The following is a 21,874-nucleotide window of genomic DNA, read 5'->3' as shown; positions in this document are numbered from 1 at the left end:
CACCAATTACCATCACAATATGTGGTTTCTGGGAGATTTCTGACAGCTCCAGTCAAGGCTCTAGGTGAAAAGTGAAAGTGAAAGTGAATGTTGCTCAGTCGTGTCCAACTCTTTGGGACTGCTTGAACTATACAGTCCATGGAATTCTCTAGGCCAGATTACTGGAGGGGGTAGCCTTTCCCTTCTCCAGGGTATCTTCCCAACCCAAGGATCAAACCAGGTTCTCCTGCATTGCAGGTAGATTCTTTACCATTGAGCTATCAGGGAAACCCAGGCTCCAGGTAACAAAATTGAATTCCTGTTCTAGCGTGCCTGTGATTCCCAGGAAGGGATAGAGAAAGATGCCCTAATAATGTTTCTGTATCACTACTGTGTCCTACTGCTAACTAGTGGTTATTATATCACTACTAATGCCAACTCATTTAAACCTCAGCAAAATTCTGCCATCTAGGCCCAAACAAAACCCTCCACTTGTAGAGGAAACCACTACACAGAGAGAAAGCAAGAACCCTGTTCAAGGTTGCCTGCATGGCACGTGGCTGAACTGTGAATCAGGACAGGGCAGACTGACTCCTGAGTCTGTTCTCCTGACCCTTGCACTGCACTCTCTCAAGTTCATTGTGGACACAGCTGGTTGCAGTCCTCCCTGAAATTTTCTTTCTTCAAATCTTATGAGATTGGACACTGATATTTCCTTATGTGTCACAGAAGATGCACCTTCATCCGAGGGTGTGTTGGTCCTTGCTGACCCTGCACCCCCAGCTCTGGGGTAGGTACAGGGAGTTGTGGGCACTGAATGCCAACCCTGTTAACTCCTCCATGTTTGGGGAAGATCCCCTGCAGAAAAATACTCCAGTATTCTTGCATGGAGAATTCCATGGACAGGGCAAACTGGTGGGCTACCATCCATGGGGTCACAAAGAGTTAGACACAACTGAGAAACTAATACTTTCGCCTCACTTTCCAGCCCACCATTCCCTATAACAGGGTCTGGAGCCTTTAAGAGTGTCTTACTTGTGAGAGCTCCATCCTGAGGTGAGACCATGTGTACCTGGTTCACTAAACAAATCCCTGTGTCATCCAGTGGGAGGGATACTGGACCCCAGAAGGCACGTCCTGTGTTCTAGGTGTCTGGCCAGTGGTTTCTGGTGATGGTGTAGAGTCCATAACTGGGTAAGGAATGATGACTCTGGGCCCATAGGGAATAGAGAATCAATTCTAAGTGAATCAGCAGATCCTGATCCTATTCCAGCACCTGAGTTTATACTCTAGTTCTGATATTTATGATCAGTTTTTATCATTAATATGTCAAAGGCCCAGATATAGAAGGAAATAGGGCTCAAGTACAGTCATGGGGCCAGGGAGTGAGAGGGCCAAATGAAAAGTAAGCAATCCTTATGTATGTGCTTAGTCGCTCAGTTGTGTCTGACTTATTGCGACCCTATGGACTGTAGCTGACCAGGCTCCTCTGTCCATAGGGATTCTCCAGAGGGATGGTATGGGAGGGAGGAGGGAGGGGGGTTCAGGATGGGGAACATGGTATAACCATGGCAGATTCATGTTGATGTATGGCAAAACCAATACAATATTGTAAAGTAATTAACTTCCAATTAAAATAAACTTCTATTAAAAAAAATAATACTGGAGTGGGTTGCCATGCCCCTCTCCAGGGGATCTTCCCAACCCATGGGTAGAACCAAGGTCTCCTTCATTGCAGGCGGATTTTTTACTGTCTGAGCCATCTTGGAAACCCTATTCTTGTATAAATAATGGATAAATATTAGCATATTTAGAGGGAGAAATTTCTCAGTCATGTCCAACTCTTTGCTGCCCCATGGGCTATACAGTCCATGGAGTTCTCCAGGCCAGAATACTGGAGTGAGTAGCTTTTCCCTTCTCCAGGGGAAAGACTAGAGCTCTCTTTAAGAAAATTAGGCATACCAAAGGAACATTTCATGCAAAGATGAGCACAATAAAGGGCAGAAATAGTATGGACCTAATAGAAGCAGAAGATATTAAGAATATTAAGAAAATGTGGCAAGAATACATGGAAGAGCTATAGAAAAGAGAACTTAATGACCCAGATAACCACAGTGGTATGATCACTCACCTAGAGCCAGACATCCTGGAGCCCCAAGTCAAGTGGGCCTTAGGAAGCATCACTATGAACAAAACTAGTGGAGGTGAAGGAATTTCAGCTGAACTATTTAAAGTCCTAAAAGATGATGCTGTGAAAGTGCTTCACTCAATATGTCAGCAAATTTGGAAAACTCGGCAGTGGTCACTGGACTGGAAAAGGTCAGTTTTTATTCTATTCCCAAAGAAAGGCAATGCCAAAGAATGCTCAAACTACCACACAATTGTACTTATCTCACACGCTAGTAAAGTAATGATCAGAATTCTTCAAGCTAGGCTTCAACAGTACGTGAACTGTAAACTTTCAGATGTTCAAGCTGGATTTAGAAAAGGCAGAGGAACCAGAGATCAAATTGCCAACATCCGCTGGATTGTGGAAAAAGCAAGAAGTTTCATAAAAACATATATTTCTGCCTCGTTGACTATGCCAAGTCTTTTGACTGTGTGGATCACAACAGACTGTGGAAAATTCTTAAAGAGATGGGAATACCAGACCACCTTACCTGCCTCCTGAAAAATCTGTATTCAGGTCAAGAAGCAATAGTTAGAACCAGACATGGAACAAAGGATTGGTTCCAAATTGGGAAAGGAGTACATCAAGGCTGTTATTGTCACCCTGCTTATTTAACTTATATGCAGAATACATAATGTGAAATGCCAGGCTGGGTGAAACACAAGCTGGAATCTAGATTGCTGGGAGAAATATCAATAACCTCAGATATGCAGATGACACCACCCTTATGGCAGAAATTGAAGAGGAACTAAAAAGCCTCTTGATGAAAGTGAAAGAGGAGAGTGGAAAAGTTGGCTTAAAGCTCAACATTCAGAAAATGAAGATCATGGCATCCAGTACCATCACTTCATGGGAAATAGATGGGGAAACAGTGGAAATAGTTTATTTTGGGGGGGCTCCAAAATCACTGCAGATGGTGATTGCAGCCATGAAATTATAAGACACTTACTCCTTGGAAGGAAAGTTATGACCAACCTAGACAGCATATTTTAAAGCAGAGACATTGCTTTGCCAACAAAGTTCCATCTAGTCAAAGCTATGGTTTTTCCTGTAGTCATGGATGGACCATAAAATTGGACCGTAAAGAAAGCTGAGCATCAAAAAATTGATGCTTTTGTACTGTGATGTTGAAGACTCTTGAGTCCCTTGGATTGCAAGGAGATCAAACCAGTCAATCTCAAATATTCATTGGAAAGACTGATGGTGAAACTGAAGCTCCAATAGTTTGGTCACCTGATGCTAAGAACTGACTCATTGGAAAAGACCCCAATGCTGGAAAATATTGAAGACAGGAGGAGAAGGGGATGACAGAGGATGAGATGGTTGAATAGCATCACTGACTCAATGGACATGATTTTGAGTAGGCTCTGGGAGTTGGTGATGGACAGGGAAGCCTAGCGTGCTACAGTCCATGGGGTGGCAAAGAGTCGGACCCAATTGAGTAACTGAACTGAACTGAACTGAAAGGGAGAAATGCATATGTTCAGTTGCCTTTTCTCCTTTTTTATTTACCTGAAGCTCAAGGATGAAGCACAGACAAGGTAGGACAGAGAAGCTGTGTCTGCTGACCGGGTTGAGGGGTCCTTCCAGTGGGGGTGTGACAGGGCTGTGGCCTGGCCCACAGCTGTCCTCCATGTTCGCCCCACTGAGACCTTATGGTGTGGGAGGGGGAGGGTGTGAAATTGTCTCTGGGCTTTGCCGGGGACTCTGGAGTGTGTGTGTCACAGGTGGGTCATTTCCACATGTGTGCTGAAGTGACAAGAGTCAGGGTGAGCAGGCCTCAGGGTGGGCTTATGTGGGCTTCAGGAGTGTGTCAGGGGAATCTTGAGCCTCAGAGGGTGTGAGGATTGTGGGGAACATGTTAGTGACCTTGAATTTTGTCAGTGTCTTATATCCCTTCAGGACCTTTCTCAGTCTCTCTACTCATTCCAGCACTGCAGTCTGGGGACCATCTGGGAGCTTCTCTGCTCAGTGGAAACGGAACAAGGCAGCAATGGCCACAATGGACATCAGCCCCTTCTGCTTGGCTCTGTCCCCACCACCCACCTGTGCTCCCATTCTTGTCACCACCATTCCTCTCAAGTGCAGAACGGAGGATGTGGGGTCACTGACGGCTGGAGACAGCACGAATCCCTTCTCTTCTCTGATTCACTAGCCTCTTCTTTGCCCCCTGCCTTCAGCCACCCTCTAGCAGAAGGGTTTCTACTTCCCCTTCTGTCGGGAGCTGTTCCCATAAGTTCTATTTGGCATCTTCTTTAGTTATGGTTTATAATACAATTATGTTCAAAATCCTATCAAACAAAACTTTCAATATACAATGGGGAAAAGTGGGAAGTTCATCATTCTAAATTATATATTTTCTCCTTGGGATTCCAGAATCCTATCTTGGAGGGCTAGAGTTAAGCCATGACGCTTACCTTCTGCTTATTTCCTGTAGCAGCAATCTCTCTCTCTCCCTAAAACCTCATTTGGGGACTAGTTGAAATGCAATTAAGGAAAAGGGATTTAGCATGTCTAAAAAGCCCCTTATATATACCTATTTTTTCTCTATATCTACTTATTAGTCTATTAGTCCACCACTGCCATCATCATCAATCCATCATCCAATCTCCTTAATCTATTTCTTTGTTGTTGTTCAGTCACTAAGCCATGTCTAACTTTGTAACCCGGTGAACTGCAGTACAGCAGGCTTCCCTGCCCTTCACTATCTCCTGGAGTTTGCTCAAGCTCATGTCCATTGAGTCAATGAGGTTATCTAATGATCTCACCTGCCAGCCCCTTCTCCTCTTGCCCTCAAGCTTTTCCAGCATCAGGGATTTTTTCAATAAGTTGGCTCTTCACATCAGGTGGCCAAAATATTGGAGCTTCAGCTTCTACATCAGTCCTTCCAACGTATATTCAGGGTTGATCTATTTGTTTAGCGTCTATCAACATTGCTATTTTAACTAGTTTCTTTATAGTTCAAATAATGACTCTGTTGTCTTCATCAATAGACTATTCTAAGAAGTTTAAGTATGAAAATAATATGATTATGATCTTTAAAAAATAAAAAGCACTTAAATCTTACTTGACTTTTTTGCTATTGTTGTTACTCAGTTGCTTAAGTCATGTCTGACTCTTTGTAACCCCATGGACTGCAGCAACTAAAGCTTCTCTGCCCCTCATTATCTCCTGGAGTTTGCTCAGACTTATGTCCATTGACTTGGTGATACTATCAAACCATCTCATCCTCTGTCACCTCTCTCTCCTTTGCCCTCAGTATTTCCCAACATCAGGGTCTTTTCCAATGAGCAGATTCTTCATATCAAGTGGCCAAAGTATTGGAGTTTCAGTTTCAGCATTAGCCCTTCTAATGGATATTCAGCATTGATTTCCTTTAAGATTGACTGGTTTGTCCTCCTTGCAGTCTAAGAGACTCTCAAGAGTCTTCTCCACACCACAATTTAAAAGCATCAGTTCTTCAGCCCTCAGACTTCTTTATCCAACTTCTCACATCCATACATGACTACTGGAAAAACCATGGCTTTGACTGTATAGACTGTTGTTGGCAAAGTGGTGTCTCTACTCTTTAACATGCTGTCTAGGTTTGTCAAAGCTTTCTTTCCAAGGAGCAAGTATCCTTTAATTTCAAGGCTGCAGTCACCATCTGCAGTGACTTTGGAGCTCAAGAAAATAAAACCTGTGACTCTAGTTTCCAGGAATTTGTCATTCGCCGGTCTGTCACCTTGTTGCAATCCTATAAACTGCACACTTACAAAGTGGAATAGGATGCTATTAGACAAGCAGCATCCATGTAGAAGCTGATACCTTCATGTGTTGGACAAGGACTGCTGCTTCTGGGTGGCTGCACAGAGGGGAAGAGTTGGGTCTGTAAATACAGAAGACCGCATCCCCTCTCACTCTTCAGAAGGCGAGTATAGCCCAGGTGAATTGTGCCTGCCAGACAGAGTGGTCTTGGAGGCTAAGAAAGATCTCTGATGGGAAAAGTTAGGTTCTGTCAAAGTCCTGTGTTATTATGACCCCCATGTGCTCCAGGGTCCCATCTCCAGATCATTCTGAGAAGGGAGGAAAGACCAACAATCTCATCCCTGCAACCTGATGGTTTCCACCTCACCCCTCCAAGCTCACCTGTGAATTCCTGTTTTCCTGTCCTCAGTTTCTACTGGCCTGACAATTACTCTCATGTTTCAAACCTTCTTGTACTTCTCTGCTTTGGCCTTGAACTCAGTCCAGGGGAAGATGAATGCTTGATTCCACCAGAGATATTCTCCAAGGGCCAACCAATCCCACACCCTGACCCTGTGAGATCTCACAGTCTGTAGTGATCGGCCAGAGTGATTGGGGAAGAAAAACCACTCATGCTTTCTGAGGCAACTTTTCTCTGCCAACCCCTATCATGGGGCTCTGAGGGACCACAGAAGCAGAAGGCCAAAGGACCATGTTGCTCATATAAGGAGATGTTGAAGATTCAGAAGCTCATTGGTGTCTGAGCTGCAGAAAGTGGCTGATGCAGCCTCCGATAGTGCCTAAATGGTGAAAGGTGTCACTATTGGCTCTCAGGAGGGAGGGTGTAAGGGGTGGTCTATATAGGCCCCGGTCGGCACCCTGACACCTCCTCACAGGCTGGTCCTGCAGCTGAGACTGTGACCTTGAGAACGTGGGCTCAGGATGGCTCTGGGCAGACACCTCTCCCTGTGGGGACTCTGTGTCCTCCTCCTTGGAACCGTGGTGGGTGGTCAAGGTAAGAGCTGCCCCTCTGTCCTGGGTCCACAGCAGGGAGTGGATGCCTTGGTGAAGGGAAAGGTGTCTGGACTTGTGGAACCTGGCCTCAGTGTTTTTGAGCAAAAAGGAACCACGGTGACTGTGAATACTGGTCCCTCACCTGTGGGTGGTCTACTGGTTGTAAGAGCAGATTTTACAGAGTAGTGAGGTTTGGTCTGGACTGAGCTGGGTCACCCTGAGTCCCTCCACTATCTCCGTTGTTCTCAGGGAGCTTCTAGAGTCCCAGTGACTCCCAGTGTGTAGGGGATCCAATGACTGACCCCAGCTGGGACTCTGGACTGTTCCCACACGCTCCACATGCCTGGTGTGTGAGCACTGCCCCAGGGTCCCTGTGTTTCCTGTGTCTATGCTCCTGTGGGCTCTGTGCTTAGGTGTGTATATGTAGTGTGTCAGGCTGTGTGTGTGTGTGAGGGTGAGGGAGGGTGTGTGCATGTGTCTGAAGATGTGTGTGTGTGTGTGTCTGTGTGTGTGAGGATGCATGTGTACGTGAGAGAGAGAGAGAGAGAGAGAGAGAGAGAGAGAGAGAGAGAGAGAGAGAGAGAGAGAGTGAGTGTGTGTGGAGCCTGTCTGTTTGAGAGAAACAGGGCTGCTGAGCAGGAACTGAGTCTGCTGGTCTGTGAAGCACATAGGGTCCCCACAGGGCTGGATGTCATGCTGCTGCATGTAACTGGACCAGAGATAGTTGTGCCCCTGCCTGCCTCTCTCTGGCTCCTCTCCTCCGTCCCCTGGGCCCCCTCTGCTTGTTGCCGTGTCTGCCCAGCACTGGGCTCTGTGAGAGGCTCTGCCTGCTGGCTTCACCTCTTCCCACCAGGTGTCCATTGTGGAGGAGGGGAGTCCACAGCCAGGAGAGGGGACCTCTTGTCTGTAGAGATCAGTTGATGCGCAGCCCCAGGTGTATAATTTCCTGAGTCCCTGCCCCAGTCCCTGTGACATTTCCTGATGTGCTGGGGGCCTGGGATGGTCTTTTCCCCTCCCAGGATCTGCTGTGACTCTGTAGGGAGCACTCTTTTAGCTATTGAGTCATATGTGTTCCTTATATATTTTGGATATTAACCCCTCATGAGGTACATGATTTGAAAGTTCTTTTTCTCCATTCTGCGCATTGTCTTTTCATTTTGTGTACTGTTTCTTCTGTTCTACGGGAGCTTTTTAGGTTGATGTTAACATGGTCCCATTGTTTATTTTGATTTTGTGCTTTAGCTGTCATACCCAAGAATTCATTGCCAATATCCACATCCAGGAGCTTTCCCCTATGCTTACTTCTAGGAGTTTGTGGTTTCAGGTCTTAAATAGATTTATGTCTTTGATCTATTTTGTGTCTATTTTCCTGTGGTACTAAGATAGGGATCTAGTTTCATTCTTTTGCATGTAAATATCCAGTTTTCCTAACAGCATTTACTGAAAAGACCATGCTTGCCTCACTGAGTATTCTTGCCTCCCTTGTCAAACATTCATTGACTGTCCATGCACGGGTTTATTTTTGGGCTCTCAGTTCTGTTAATTGCTTGATGTGTCTATTTTCATATCATTGCCATAAAAGTTGTTTTTATGTATTTGGCTACAGCAGGTCTTGCCTGCAGTACCTGTGATATTTGATCTTTATGCAACATGCAGTTCCGTTACTTATGTCATGTGAACTCCTAGCTGTAACATGTGGCATCTATTGCAGCATGAGCTTCTCCACCTGCAGCAGATGGGCTTCTCTCTAGCTGTGATTCATAGCCTTGAGTGCACAGAGGGTTCAGTAGTTGTAGTGCATGGCCTTAGTTGCCCTGCAGCATGTGAGATCTTAGTTACCCAACTAGGGACTGAACTTGAGACCCCTGCATTGGAAGGCAGATTCTTTTTTTTTTTTTTTACAAAAAATAATATCTTTATATAAGCCATTAGTTCAGTTCAGTTCAGTTGCTCAGTCCAACTGTTTGCAACCCCATAAACTGTAGGACACCAGGCCTCCCTGTCCATCACCAACTCCCAGAGTTCACTCAAACTCACGTCCATTGAGTCAGTGATGCCATCCAGCCATCTCATCTTCTGTCGTCCCCTTTTCCTCTTGCCCCTCATCCCTCCCAGCATCAGAGTCTTTTCCAATGAGTCAACTCTTTGCATGAGGTGGCCAAAGTACTGGAGCTTCAGCTTTAGCATCGTTCTTTCCAAAGAACACCCAGGACTGATCTCCTTTAGGATGGACTGGTTGGGTCTCCTTGCAGTCCAAGGGACTCTCAAGAGTCTTCTCCAACACCACAGTTCAAAAGCATCAATTCTTCAGTGCTCAGTTTTCTTCACAGTCCAACTCTCACCTCCATATGACTACTGGAAAAAACATCTTGACTAGATGGACCTTAGTCGGCAAAGTAATGTCTCTGCTTTTGCATATGCTATCTAGGTTGGTCATAACTTTCCTTCCAAGGAGTAAGCGTCTTTTAATTTCATGGCTACAGTCACCATCTGCAGTGATTTTGGAGCCCCCCCCCCAAAATAAAGTCTGACACTGTTTCCACTGTTTCCCCATCTATTTCCCATCAAGTTATGGGATGAGATGCCATGATCTTTGTTTTGTTGAGCTTTAAGCCAACTTTTCCCCTCTCCTCTTTCACTTTCATCAAGAGGCTTTTTATTGCCTCTTCACTTTCTGCCATAAGGGTGGTGTCATCTGCATATCTGAGGTTATTGATATTTCTCCCGGCAATCTTGATTCTAGCTTGTGCTTCTTCCAGCCCAGTGTTTCTCATGATGTACTCTGCATAGAAATTAAATAAGCAGGTTGATAATATACAGCCTTGACATACTCCTTTTCCTATTTGGAACCAGTCTGTTGTTCCATGTCTAGTTCTAACTGTGACTTTCTGACCTGCATATAGGTTTCTCAAGAGACAGGTCAGGTGGTCTGGCATTCCCATCTCTTTCAGAATTTTCCAGTTTTCCATAGAGTCAAAGGCTTTGGCATAGTCAATAAAGCAGACGTCGATGTTTTCCTGGAACTCTCTTGCTTTTCCGATGATCCAGCAGATGTTGGCAATTTGATCTCTGGTTCCTCTGCCTTTTCTAAAACCAGCTTGAACATCAGGAAGTTCACGGTTCACGTATTGCTGAAGCCTGGCTTGGAGAATTTTGAGCATTACTTTACTAACATGTGAGATGAGTGCAACTGTACAGTAGTTTGAGCATTCTTTGGCATTGCCTTTCTTTGGGATTAGAATGAAAACTGACCTTTTCCAGTCCTGTGGCCACTGCTGAGTTGTCCAAATTTGCTGGCATATTGAGTGCAGCACTTTCACAGCATCATCTTTCAGGATTTGAAACAGCTCAACTGGAATCCCATCACCTCCACTAGCTTTGTTCATAGTGATGCTTTCTAAGGCCCACTTGACTTCACATTCCAGGATGTCTGGCTCTAGGTGAGTGATCACACCATCGTGATTATCTAAATTCAGTAAGGTTTTTAAAATGAAATCTTATGTATATAGTTGTGTTCGTAAAGTACACTAATCAAAATCTATACAACATTAACACCAAATCCAAGTAAGATATTCGTCTGAACTTCATGTTTCACCAAGCATCTAAAACCGCCAGTCTTTTGGTCATTCTCTTGTACGTTATTCTGTATCCACACTCTCTGCATCAGATTGGATCCCTTGATTTTATTTCATTTTCTGTGTGACATTCTCCACAGATATATATCATTGGTTGCTGCTTAGAGGGCTGAACATTCTGGGTATCCATTGTTGTCTGTAACACAAAGCAACTTCTCAGTCTTTCCAGACAGATTCCAACTTGCCTCTGTGCCACGGCCAACTTCCCCAGAACGTGGATTCTTAACCACTGGACCACCAGGGAAGTCCCTTGATGATGTGAGCATTTCAAAGTCTTTATTGGATTTGCTACAATAATGCTTCTGTTTTATTTTTACTTTGTATTATTTATTTTTTTGGCCACAAAGCATTTGGGATCTTAGCTCTCTGACCAGGGATTCAACCTGCACCCCCTGCATTAGAAGGCAAAGTTTTAACCTCTGGACTCCCAGAGAAGTCTCTCTAGCTTTATTTTGTTTGTTTGTTTTCTATTTGTTTTTGTTTTATCTTCATTTTTGCTTCACTGGGTCTTTGTTTCTTCCCACTGGCTTCCTCTAGTTGCAGAAGTCGGGACTGCCCTTCCCTGTGGTGCTCACTCTTCTTGCTGCAGTGCCTTCTCTCGTTGCGGAGCACAGACTCTAGGTACACAGGCTTTGTTACTCTGTGGAATGTGGGATCTTCTTGGGCCCAAGATGGAAACTGTGTCCCTTGTATTGGTAGGCAGATTCTTAACCACTTGACCACCAGGCAAGTCACCTCCAGTTTTGCTATTATTTTCTCTTTTTCACTTTAAAATTGCTTTGACTATTTGAAGTTTTGTGGTTTGACACAAATTTTAAGATTTTTTTCTATTTCTGTGAAAAATGTTATTGGAATTGCTTTGAATCTATAGATGGCTTTGGGTAGTATAGACATTTTAACAATATTAATTCTTCCAATCTATGAATATGGGCTCTCTTTCCATTTTATTAGTGTTTTCTTCAATGTCTCTCATTAGTCTTATTGATTTTTGTGTATAGCCCTTTCATCTTTTTGGTTAAATATATTCTTAATATTTTATGGTTTCTTATACAGTTTTAATGAGATTGTTTCTTTTTTTCCCAGATGTTCCCTTGTTAGTGTGTAGAAATGCAACCAATTTCTGTAGATTGATTTTGTCCCCTGTGACTTTACTGAATTTGTTAGTTCTAACAGTTGTTTTTATTGGTATACTATTAGAATTTTCTATATATAATATCATGCCTTCTGCAAACGGAGAAAAGTTTCTTTTTCTATTTGGATAATTTTATTTCTTTTTGCTTAATTTCTTTGGCTGGGACTTCCAGTACTATGTGGATTAAGATTGGTAACAGAGGACATACTTATGTTATTCCTGATCTTAGAGAAACATTGAATTTGATATTAACTATGGGCTTCTCATATACGATTTATATTATACTGAGAAATGTTCCTTCTATATCCAGTTTTTGAGAGGTAAAAAATTGAAGAGTGTTGAATTTTGTCAAACATCTTTTCTGCATCTACTGAGATGATCTTATGATTTTTATCTTTCATTGTATTAATGTGGTGTATGATATTTATTGATTTACACATGTTGAACTATCTTTGCATCCTAGAGATTAATTTCACTTGCTCACAGTATATAATCTTTTTAATGTGTTGTTGAATTCACTTGGCTAAATTTGTTAGGAATTTTGGCATTTATATTAATCAGGAACATTGGCTTGTAATTTTCCTTTCTTGTAGTGTTTTTACATAGCTTTGGTATTAGGCTAATGTAGGCCATGTAAAATGATTTGCAGAGTGCTCATTCCTCAATTTTTAGAAGAGTTTAAACAGAATGGATGTTTTCTTGTATAGATATTTGATAGAATTCACCAGCAAAAATTTCTGAATCATTTTTTCTGGATTATCCAAGTTGTTGGCCTATAATTTTCCATAGTAGCCTCTTATGATTTGTATTCTGTTATATCAGTTTTAATGACCCCTGTTTCCTATCTGATTTTATTTATTTCAGTCTTCTCATTTTTTTCTTGGTTAGTATAGCTTAAAGTTTGTCATTTTTGTTTATTTCTTTCAAGAATTACCTCTGTTAATCTTTTCTATCACTTTCCTATATTCTATTTCATTTATTTATGCTCTAATCTTTGTTTTTCCTTCCTTTGCTAGATTTTGGTCTACTTTGTTCTTCTCTCTTAGTTCTTTGATTTGTCATATTAGGTTGTCTATTTGAGATGTTTCTTTTTTTCTTAAGTATGCATTTATCACTATAAATTTTCCTCTTATAACTGCTTTGGATGCAGTATATAGTGTTGGAATGTGTGTTTCTACTTTTGTTTATCTCAGAATATTTTTGATATGCCTTTGGATTTCTTTTTTGTCATTGGCTATTCAGGAGCTTGTTGTTGAATTTCCACATATTTGTGATTTTGCCAGTTTCCTCCTATTGCTGATTTTTAAATTTCAAATGGCTGTACTCAGAAAATATATTTGATAATATTTCTATATTTTTGAATTTGTTAAGACTTGTTTTGTTGCTTAACATGATCTAGTCTAGAAAATATTCTGTGTGTATTTGAGAAGAATATGTATTCTGATGCTGTTGGATAAAATGTTCTGTATATGTCTGTTAAGTCCATTTGTTTATTAGGTTCTTCAAATCCCCTGTTTCTAATTGATTATCTGTCTGAATGATGTATACTGAATTCAGGTGCTCTGACAACTCTGAGGACTTTGGCAAAACATTGCAGGAGATGTGAAGTGGCTGTAGGGTTTGTTAGTATACACAACAGTACCCCCAGGTCCAGTGGCTAGGGACCATGGCAGACAGTGGCAGTGACTGGAGTCAGTGCCAGAAGTGTGCACCCAGTTGGCATTGAGGGGCCAGGTACAGGTGCCCATATATGTCAGGGACCAGTTATAGACATATGGTATATATCACAGGCCGGCATTTATTAAAAGGTTCATCTAGGAGTAGATATCGCCCAAACATACTCACCTGGATGTTGGCAGCATTCAGACCTTGGTGGACTGTTTAACTGAGAGCACCAGTCCCTTTCTGCCATGAGCTGGAGGTCTCCCTCGGTTCCTTATCATGGGGGTCTCTCCATACAAAGCTCACAATGTGGCAACTAGCTTCATCAAGACAGAGAGAGCAGGATAGGTCACCAGGAGAAACCAGAATTGTCTTAAAAACTAATCTCTTAAGTGACATCTCATCACTTTCATCTAATTCCATTGGTTAGACTCATGTTACTAGATACACCCAAGTGTGGGGATTACACAAGGACATGAACACCAGATGACAGGAACCACTGGTATGTATTAGAGCTTGTTACCACAGTCCTATGTTCCTAAGCTGGGTGAGATGCTCCCTATGGACAGGGAAGGAGAGGGAAGATCCCTCCCTGGATCCAAGGCCACTAGCTGCAACTGAGATGAGGGGGAGCTGGGCCCTAGTAGTCTTGGGCACATCTACAGGGAGGGCAGCATCCAGAGTCTCTGAAGGCCTGTCCTTGGTGGTGTCCCTGGAGCTGTTTCTACAGGCTTGTGAGAGATACCTGTGCCTCCCTTCCTGCTCCAGGTTCAGTGATGGCACATTGGGAGCTTAGTGTTGGCTATGGTGGGAATGTTTATACCACAAAGGTCAAGAAATGCCATTCACAGGGATTTGTTTTCAGGCATCAGAGTATTCATATTTTAATAATTACCAGCAGTCCACTGCATTGTCTGCAAAAATCTCTTGTGTCCTGTGTCTGTGTCTTTCTTGCAGCTCTGGAGGTGAGGCTGAATGATGGAACCCACCATTGTGAGGGGAGAGTGGAAGTGAGGCTCCAAGGAGAATGGGGTACAGTGAATGATCACAACTGGAGTATGGAGGAGGCAGCTGTGGTGTGCAGACAACTGGGGTGTGGAGGTGCTGTTGATGCTCCAAAAGGGGCTAAATTTGGACCAGGAGTTGGACCCTTTTGGTTTCATTATATTTACTGCAAAGGGCCAGAGTCAGCTATCACAGAGTGTAGTTATCCTACTGTGAAAGACCATCATCCTGAGGGCCATTCCCATGACAAGGATGCTGGAGCAGTCTGCTCAGGTAAGTGCTATCTGGTCCAAAAGGGAATCCCTAGCAGGAGAAGCCTCACTCTCATTCCTAGAATAACTATGAGAATATGGATCACAGCCTTTAGAACATTCCTGGGTATTACTATTTCCACATGCTCACAAAAAGAGAATTTTAAATGTTTCTGAACACTAGTAATGTCTCCATCTATAATGTTCCTACAAATGAACTCCTTTTTAATGCAGAAACCGGAGTTGCTAAAGTAACATCTGGTCACTTTTGTCAAATTCTATTTGTTAGATGCATGTTACTAGGTACATTTGAGTGTGGATTACACAAGGACATGAACACCAGGCAGCTGGAATAATTGGGACACTTCAGAGCCTGTTACCCCAGCCCTCTGTTCCTAAGCTGGATGAGATGTTCCCTACGGACAGGGAGGGAGAGGGAGGATTCCTCCCTGGATCCTGGGCCACGAGCAGTAACTGAGATGGGGAAGCTGAGCCCTAGTAGCCTTGGGCACATCTACAGGGAGGGCAGCATCCAGAGTCTCTGAAGTCCTGTCCTCAGTGGTGTCCCTGGAGCTGGTTCTACAGTCTCCTGAGAAATACCTGGTGCCTCCCTTCCTGCTCCAAGTTCAGTGATGGCACATTAGGAGCTTCGAGTTGGCCATGGTGGGAATGTTTATTCCACAGAAGTCAACACTTTTTATTCACAGTGATTTTTCCAGAGAATACAGTATTCATATTTTAATACTTACCAGCACACCACTGGTAAAAGTCTGCAAAATCTCTCCTGTGTCCTGTGTCTCTCTTGCAGCTCTGGAGGTGAGGCTGAAGGATGGAGCCCACCACTGTGAGGGGAGAGTGGAAGTGAAGCACCAGGGAGAATGGGGCACAGTGGATGATCTGAACTGGAGCATGGAGGAGGCAGCTGTGGTGTGCCGACAGCTGGGGTGTGGAGGTGCCATTGATGCTCCCAAGAGGGCTCATTTTGGACCAGGGATTGGCCCCATTTGGTTTCGTTATATTTATTGCAAAGGTCCAGAGTCAGCTATCACGGAGTGTAGTTATCCTCCTGTTAAAGATCATCGCCCTCAGGGCAATTCCCATGACAAGGATGCGGGAGCAGTCTGCTCAGGTAAGCCCTATGGTCTAAGAGGGATTCCCAGCGGAAAAAGCCTCAGTCTTATTCACAGAATAGCTATGAGACTATGGATCACATACTTTAGAACTTACTTGGATGGTGGTCTTTATACTTAACCACTGGCTACCAGGATGGTCTTTATACTTCATACTTGGATGAAGATTTCAGTCACACAGTGCTTTCTTGAACATTAGGTACTCAAAGGAATGTAAGGTCTGACTTGGCCCTGAGCTTTCTATAAAGAAAGCTGAGCACCAAAGAATTGATACTTTTGAACTGTGGTGTTGGAGAACACTCTTGAGAGTCCCTTGGACTGCAAGGAGATTCAACCAGTCCATCCTAAAGGAAATCAGTCCTGAATATTCATTGGAAGGATTGATGCTGCAGCTGAAGCTCCAATACTTTGGCCACCTGATGTGAAGAAGTGACTCATTGGAAAAGACCCTGATGCTGGGAAAGATTGAAAGGGGATGGAGAAGGGGACAACAGAGGATGAGATGGTTGGATGGCATCACCGACTCAATGGACATGAGTTTGAGTAAACTCCGGGAGTTGGTAATGGACAGGGAGGCCTGGCATGCATTCAGTCCATGGGGTCACAAAGAGTCGGACATGACTGAGTGACTCAACTGAACTGAGCTGAGCCTGGACAGAAAGTCTTCAGATCACAGTGACTGGTTCCTCCAGTCTCTGTGATGTGTCTCATAGGAGGGAGGGAGGTGAGCTCAAATGAGTCATACATGTACACCTGTCAGGTTGGACCTCGATTAATTAGTTTCATCATTTCATTTTTGTATTCTTTCATGAGATGGTCAGACAAGTGCAACAACAGGATGGTATATGGGAGAGAAGCAGGCAAACAAAGTGTTTTATACTCACTGGTCCTAGAGAGACAGAGACCATAAGATGGGTACATGGGAGAGGGGCCAATAGACCAGGATCCACCTGGCAGTGGGAACCCAATATGGGGTGTGAACACCCATGGAGAAGTGACAATACTGGGGGTCAGGGTAGAGGTATACTAGGAAAAGGGAGATTTCAAGGGTGCATTTGAATATCACTAGGTCACAGGGGAGGGCAAGAAGGGGGATTTGTGGCAGGGGCTAATCTTACACAGGTGCACCTGTTCACCTGGGTGGGGAGGTCCCCTCCTATTTGTGGGGTTGTTGAGGCTGCAGAAAAACCTAAAGTTTTAAATTTACAACACTGAAGTTGGAGCAAACCTAAGGGCAGTGAGGGTAAGAAGCGTGAAATAACACATAAAAAGGGCTCAAACCTGACTATATGTATTTCACCTGCACTAAGGTTAAAACTAGAATGTGATTGGGTGGTCACAGTGTTTGCCAGAGATGTTTCCAGTTGTTATCAGAATGTTTGATGAATTCTTCAGGACATTAGTCCCAGCAGAATAGCTGGAATTGAGGAAGATATTATCAGATATCACAAGTTCCCTAAAACACGTGGTTGGGTCTTAGGAAAGGGTCACTCAACTTGATGATATCTTTCAAAGGTTCACCCTGAGGACATCTGAAGTAGGTCCCTAGCAGCCACAGCCAATCAGCTCTCTGTGTTTTGTTGGGGAAAATAACTGGAAAATTATCTTTTCCAATCTCACCTTTAGCAGATCTTTGATGATATTCTTGAGGTCTCAAAGAAAACACTTCTTCCCTTTTTTACAAGTACTTTATTGAGGTATGACTGACATACAAAAAGCCATATGTAGTTAGTAAAACTTGATGAGTGGGGTGATCAGCATACATCTGTGAAATCCCAACCATAGTCTACGCTAAATATCTGTTGATCTCCTCAAAGGTTTTCCTTCACTCTCTTTATTACAATATTATTATTAAAATAATTATTTTAAGGGGCATTTGAATTTCAGTTAGGAGTTATTGTTTTTGATATAAATTTATTTTAATTGGAGGTTAATTACTTTACAATATTGTATTGGAGTTATTGTTTTAAGAAAACATGTCTTTTGGCATTTCCAGTTGTTGTTGTTCGATCGCTAAGTCATGTATGAATCTTTGCAATATTATGAGTTGCCTCACACCAGGCTTCCCTGTCCTTCACTATCTCCCAGAATTTGCTCAGACTCACATTCATTGTGTTGATGATGCTATCCAGCCACCTAATTCTCTGCCGCCTCCTTCTCCTTCTGCCCTCAATCTTTCCCAGTGTCAGGGTCTTTTCCAGTGAGTCACTCTTCCCGTAACATTTCTTATTGTCATAATGTCTTAATTATGGTTCGAATTGCAGATAAACTTGTGAAACCTTACAGGAGGCCCTACATTTTGATGAATCAGCATCTAAATAAAAAGGGAATATGTTTTCTTGAAACTTTGTGTGATTTTGGTACTTCTAATATTATATTTAGAAAATTGGTGTCTTGATATTAATTCCAGTTGGGACACACTTAATAAGAAACAGATTGGGTGTGCTCTGGCATTTAAAATTTGACTGTGGTTTGTACTCTCTGATTGGCGGCAGCAGTGGTTTAGTCTCCAAGTTCGTTCTGACTCTTTGTCACCCCATGGCCTCTAACCTGCCAGGCTTCTCTGTCCATGGGATTTTCCAGGCAAGAACACTGGAGTGGGTTGCTATTCCATCCTCAACCCAGGAATCAAACCCGAGTCTCCTGTACTACAGGCAGATTTTTACCATCTGAACCACGAGGGAAGTCCTATTTACCATTGCTCTAACCTAGGTTCTCAAGATTTTATGAACACTTTCCATTTTCTTCTATTAATCTTTGTCACCAGTTTCCTGCTACTGCTATCTCTTTTCTATATTTTCAGGAAATGTTTTACTGATATGAAGGTAAGTCAAAGTGGTGGTGATGCAGCAGATATAAGATTAGAATAGCTGACCTTTTCATTACTTTAGTTGAAATTGAACTTTTGGAGTTTATTCCTCTCAATTTTAGGTGTCAGGTATGTATGAGAAATTTAAGCTTCTGTAGGTGTGATCATTCACATGAGCCAGACATCCCAGAATGTGAAGTCAAGTGGGCCTTAGAAAGCATCACTGTGAACAAGGCTAGTGGAGGTGATGGAACTCCAGTTGAGCTATTTCAAATCCTGAAAGATGATGCTGTGAAAGTGCTGCGCTCAACATGTCAGCAAATTTGGACAACTCAGCAGTCGCCACAGGACTGGAAAATGTCAGTTTTCATTTGAATCCCAAAGAAAAGTAATGCCAAAGAATGCTCAAACCGCCACACAGTTGCACTCATCTCACACGCTAGTAAAGTGATGCTCAAAATTCTCCAAGTCAGGCTTCAGCAATACATGAGCAGTGAACTTCCTGATGTTCAAGCTGGTTTTAGAAAAGGCAGAGGAACCAGAGATCAAATTGCCAACATCTGCTGGATCATTGGAAAAGCAAGACAGTTCCAGAAAAACATCAATTTCTGCTTTTCTGACTATGCCAAAGCCTTTGACTGTGTGCATCACAATAAACTATGGAAAATTCTGAAAGAGATGGGAATACTAGACCACTTGACCTGTCTCTTGAGAAACCTATATGCAGGTCACGAAGCCACAGTTAGAACTGGACATGGAACAACAGACTGGCTCCAAATAGGAAAGGGAGTACGACAAGGCTGCATATTATCACCCTGCTTACTTAACTTGTATGCAGAATACATTATGAGAAACGCTAGACTGGAAGAAGCACAAGCTGGAATCAAGATTGCCGGGAGAAATATCAATAATCTCAGATATGCAGATGACACCACCCTTATGGCAGAAAGTGAAGAGGAACTAAAAAGCCTCTTGATGAAAGTGAAAGAGGAGAGGGGAAAAGTTGGCTTAAAGCTCAACATTTAGAAAACTAACATCATGGCATCTGGTCCCATCACTTGATGGAATATAGATGGGGAAACAGTGGAAACAGTCTCAGACTTTATTTTGGGGGGCTCCAAAATCACTGCAAGTGGTGACTGTAGCCATGAAATTAAAAGACGCTTACTCCTTGGAAGAAAAATTATGACCAACCTAGATAGCACATTTAAAAGCAGAGACATTTCTTTGCCGACTAAGGTCCGTCTAGTCAATGGTTTTTCCAGTAGTCGTATGGATGTGAGAGTTGGACTGTGAAGAAAGCTGAGCGCTGAAGAATTGATGCTTTTGAACTGTGGTGTTGGAGAAGACTCTTGAGAGTCCCTTGGATTGCAAGGAGATCCAACCAGTCCATCCTAAAGGAGATCCAACCAGTCCATCCTAAGGGAGATCAGTCCTGGGTGTTCATTGGAAGAACTGATGCTAAAGCTGAAACTCCAATATTTTGGCCACCTCATGCAAAGAGTTGACTAATTGGGACCCTGATGTTGGGAGGGATTGGGAGCAGGAGGAGAAGGGAACGACAGAGGATGAGATGGCTGGATGGCATCACCGACTCGATGGACATGAGTTTGAGTGAACTCCGGGAGTTGATGATGGACAGGGAGGCCTCGCATGCTGCGGTACATGGGGTCACAAAGGGTCGGAGATGACTGAGCAACTGAACTGAACTGAACTGAACTGAAGATTACAGTGGGGCTTCCCTAGGGGCTCAAATGGTAAAGAAGCTTCCTGCAGTGCAGGAGACTGGGTCTCGATGCCTGGGTCAGGAAGATCCCCTGGATAAGGGAATGGCTACTCACTCCAGTGTACTTGCCTGAATAACCCTGTGGACAGAGGTGCCTAGTGGGCTACAGTCCTTGGGGACGCAAAGAATTGGACACGACTGAGCAACTAAGTACGCATCCACAAGATTATATGCGTGTAGCTCTAACACTGTAGGTGATACTATAAGCACTTGAAGATAGGGATCACCTTTCTTGTCTTCCTGTGCACATGTCCTAGGAAAGGCTGGGTGAGCACACAATGAAGGATGCAAACTGCACAGCAAGATCAGAGAAGTCAGAATGAACACAGCTTGCCAGCGCCTTGATTTTGGACTTAACAGCCCCCAGAACTCTGATAAGAAAAATGCATTTCTGCTGTTTAATCAGCCAAAGCTGTGGTATCTTCTTGAGGTCACCTGCCTGACCCAACTACACACCAGGATCTTCTCCAGTTTAGCATTTCCACAGATGTTCCTTCTGTGAGGCACCACTTCTATTTCCAGAGTAGAGAGCACATGGGCGGAGTGTAGACCTGAACTGTGTGAATGGTGCCCCAGGGACCCTGTCTCTCTGGATTATAAGAAAAATTCTTAGTATATGGCCTGAATTCAAAGCTGATTCAAGGTCTCATTGGAAAGCGGGACCCTGGACACTGGGTGGGAACCTGATGTGACAGAGGTGGTTTGAGTCCCAGCTGCAGGTGGGACCAGATAGCAGATCTGGTTGCACAAGAAGAAATCTCATCTGGATGAAGAAGGTAAAGCTCATGTATAACCTCCAACTTGTTCACCCGCTGTCTTCTGACTCTGGAGGGAGGCCCTGGATTGGTTATGTGTTGTTGTGCAACAAATCAGTCCTGAAGTTGGCAGCTTAAGTCAGCAAATACTTAGCATCTCATACTTTCTGGGGGTCAGGAATGGAGATGGCACTGTGTCCTCTGACATGATGTCTCCCATGGATGCAATCATCTGAAGGTTCAACCAGAGGAGGATATCATCCAACATACTCAGCTGGGTGCTGGCAGCCTTCAGACCTTGGTAGACTGTTGAACTGAGAGTCTCAGTCCCTGGCTGACTGTTGGATAGAGGCCTGCCTCCATCCCTTGTCATGAGGGTCTCCCTGTAAGTAGGACACATTGTGAGAGCTGGCTTCATCAGAATGAGAGAGACAGAAAGATAGCTCAATAAGAGGAAACCATGGTCATCTTAAAAGCTAATCTAAGTGATATCTCATCACTTTTGCCAATTACATTTGTTAGACGCACGTTACTAGGTACATTTGAGTGTGGGGATCACACAAGGATGTGAACACCAGGTGACAGGAATAATCAGGACACTTTGGAGCCTATTGCCCCAGCCCTCTCTTCATAAGCAGGATGAGATGGTTACTATGGACAGGGAAAGAGGAGGAGGATTTCTTCCTGGTCCCGGGCCAGGAACTGTAACTGAGATGGGGGAGTTGGGCCCTAGTAGCCTTGGGCACATCTACAGGGAGGGTAGCGTCCAGAGTATCTGGAGGTCTGTCCTCGGTGGTGTCTCTGGTGCTGGTTCTACAGG

General features: G+C 43.6%; 2 pseudogenes; both read right to left on the bottom strand.

The window, feature by feature from the left end:
* Positions 1-21,874, bottom strand: part of LOC102185816 — a 298,507-nt pseudogene that overhangs the window by 161,748 nt on the left and 114,885 nt on the right.
* LOC102184979 lies at positions 10,481-10,654 on the bottom strand (annotated as a pseudogene).

This window comes from Capra hircus, chromosome 5, assembly GCF_001704415.2.
Source record: "Capra hircus breed San Clemente chromosome 5, ASM170441v1, whole genome shotgun sequence".
Classification (NCBI taxonomy): domain Eukaryota; kingdom Metazoa; phylum Chordata; class Mammalia; order Artiodactyla; family Bovidae; genus Capra; species Capra hircus.
This window is presented reverse-complemented; position numbering and strand designations above follow the sequence as displayed.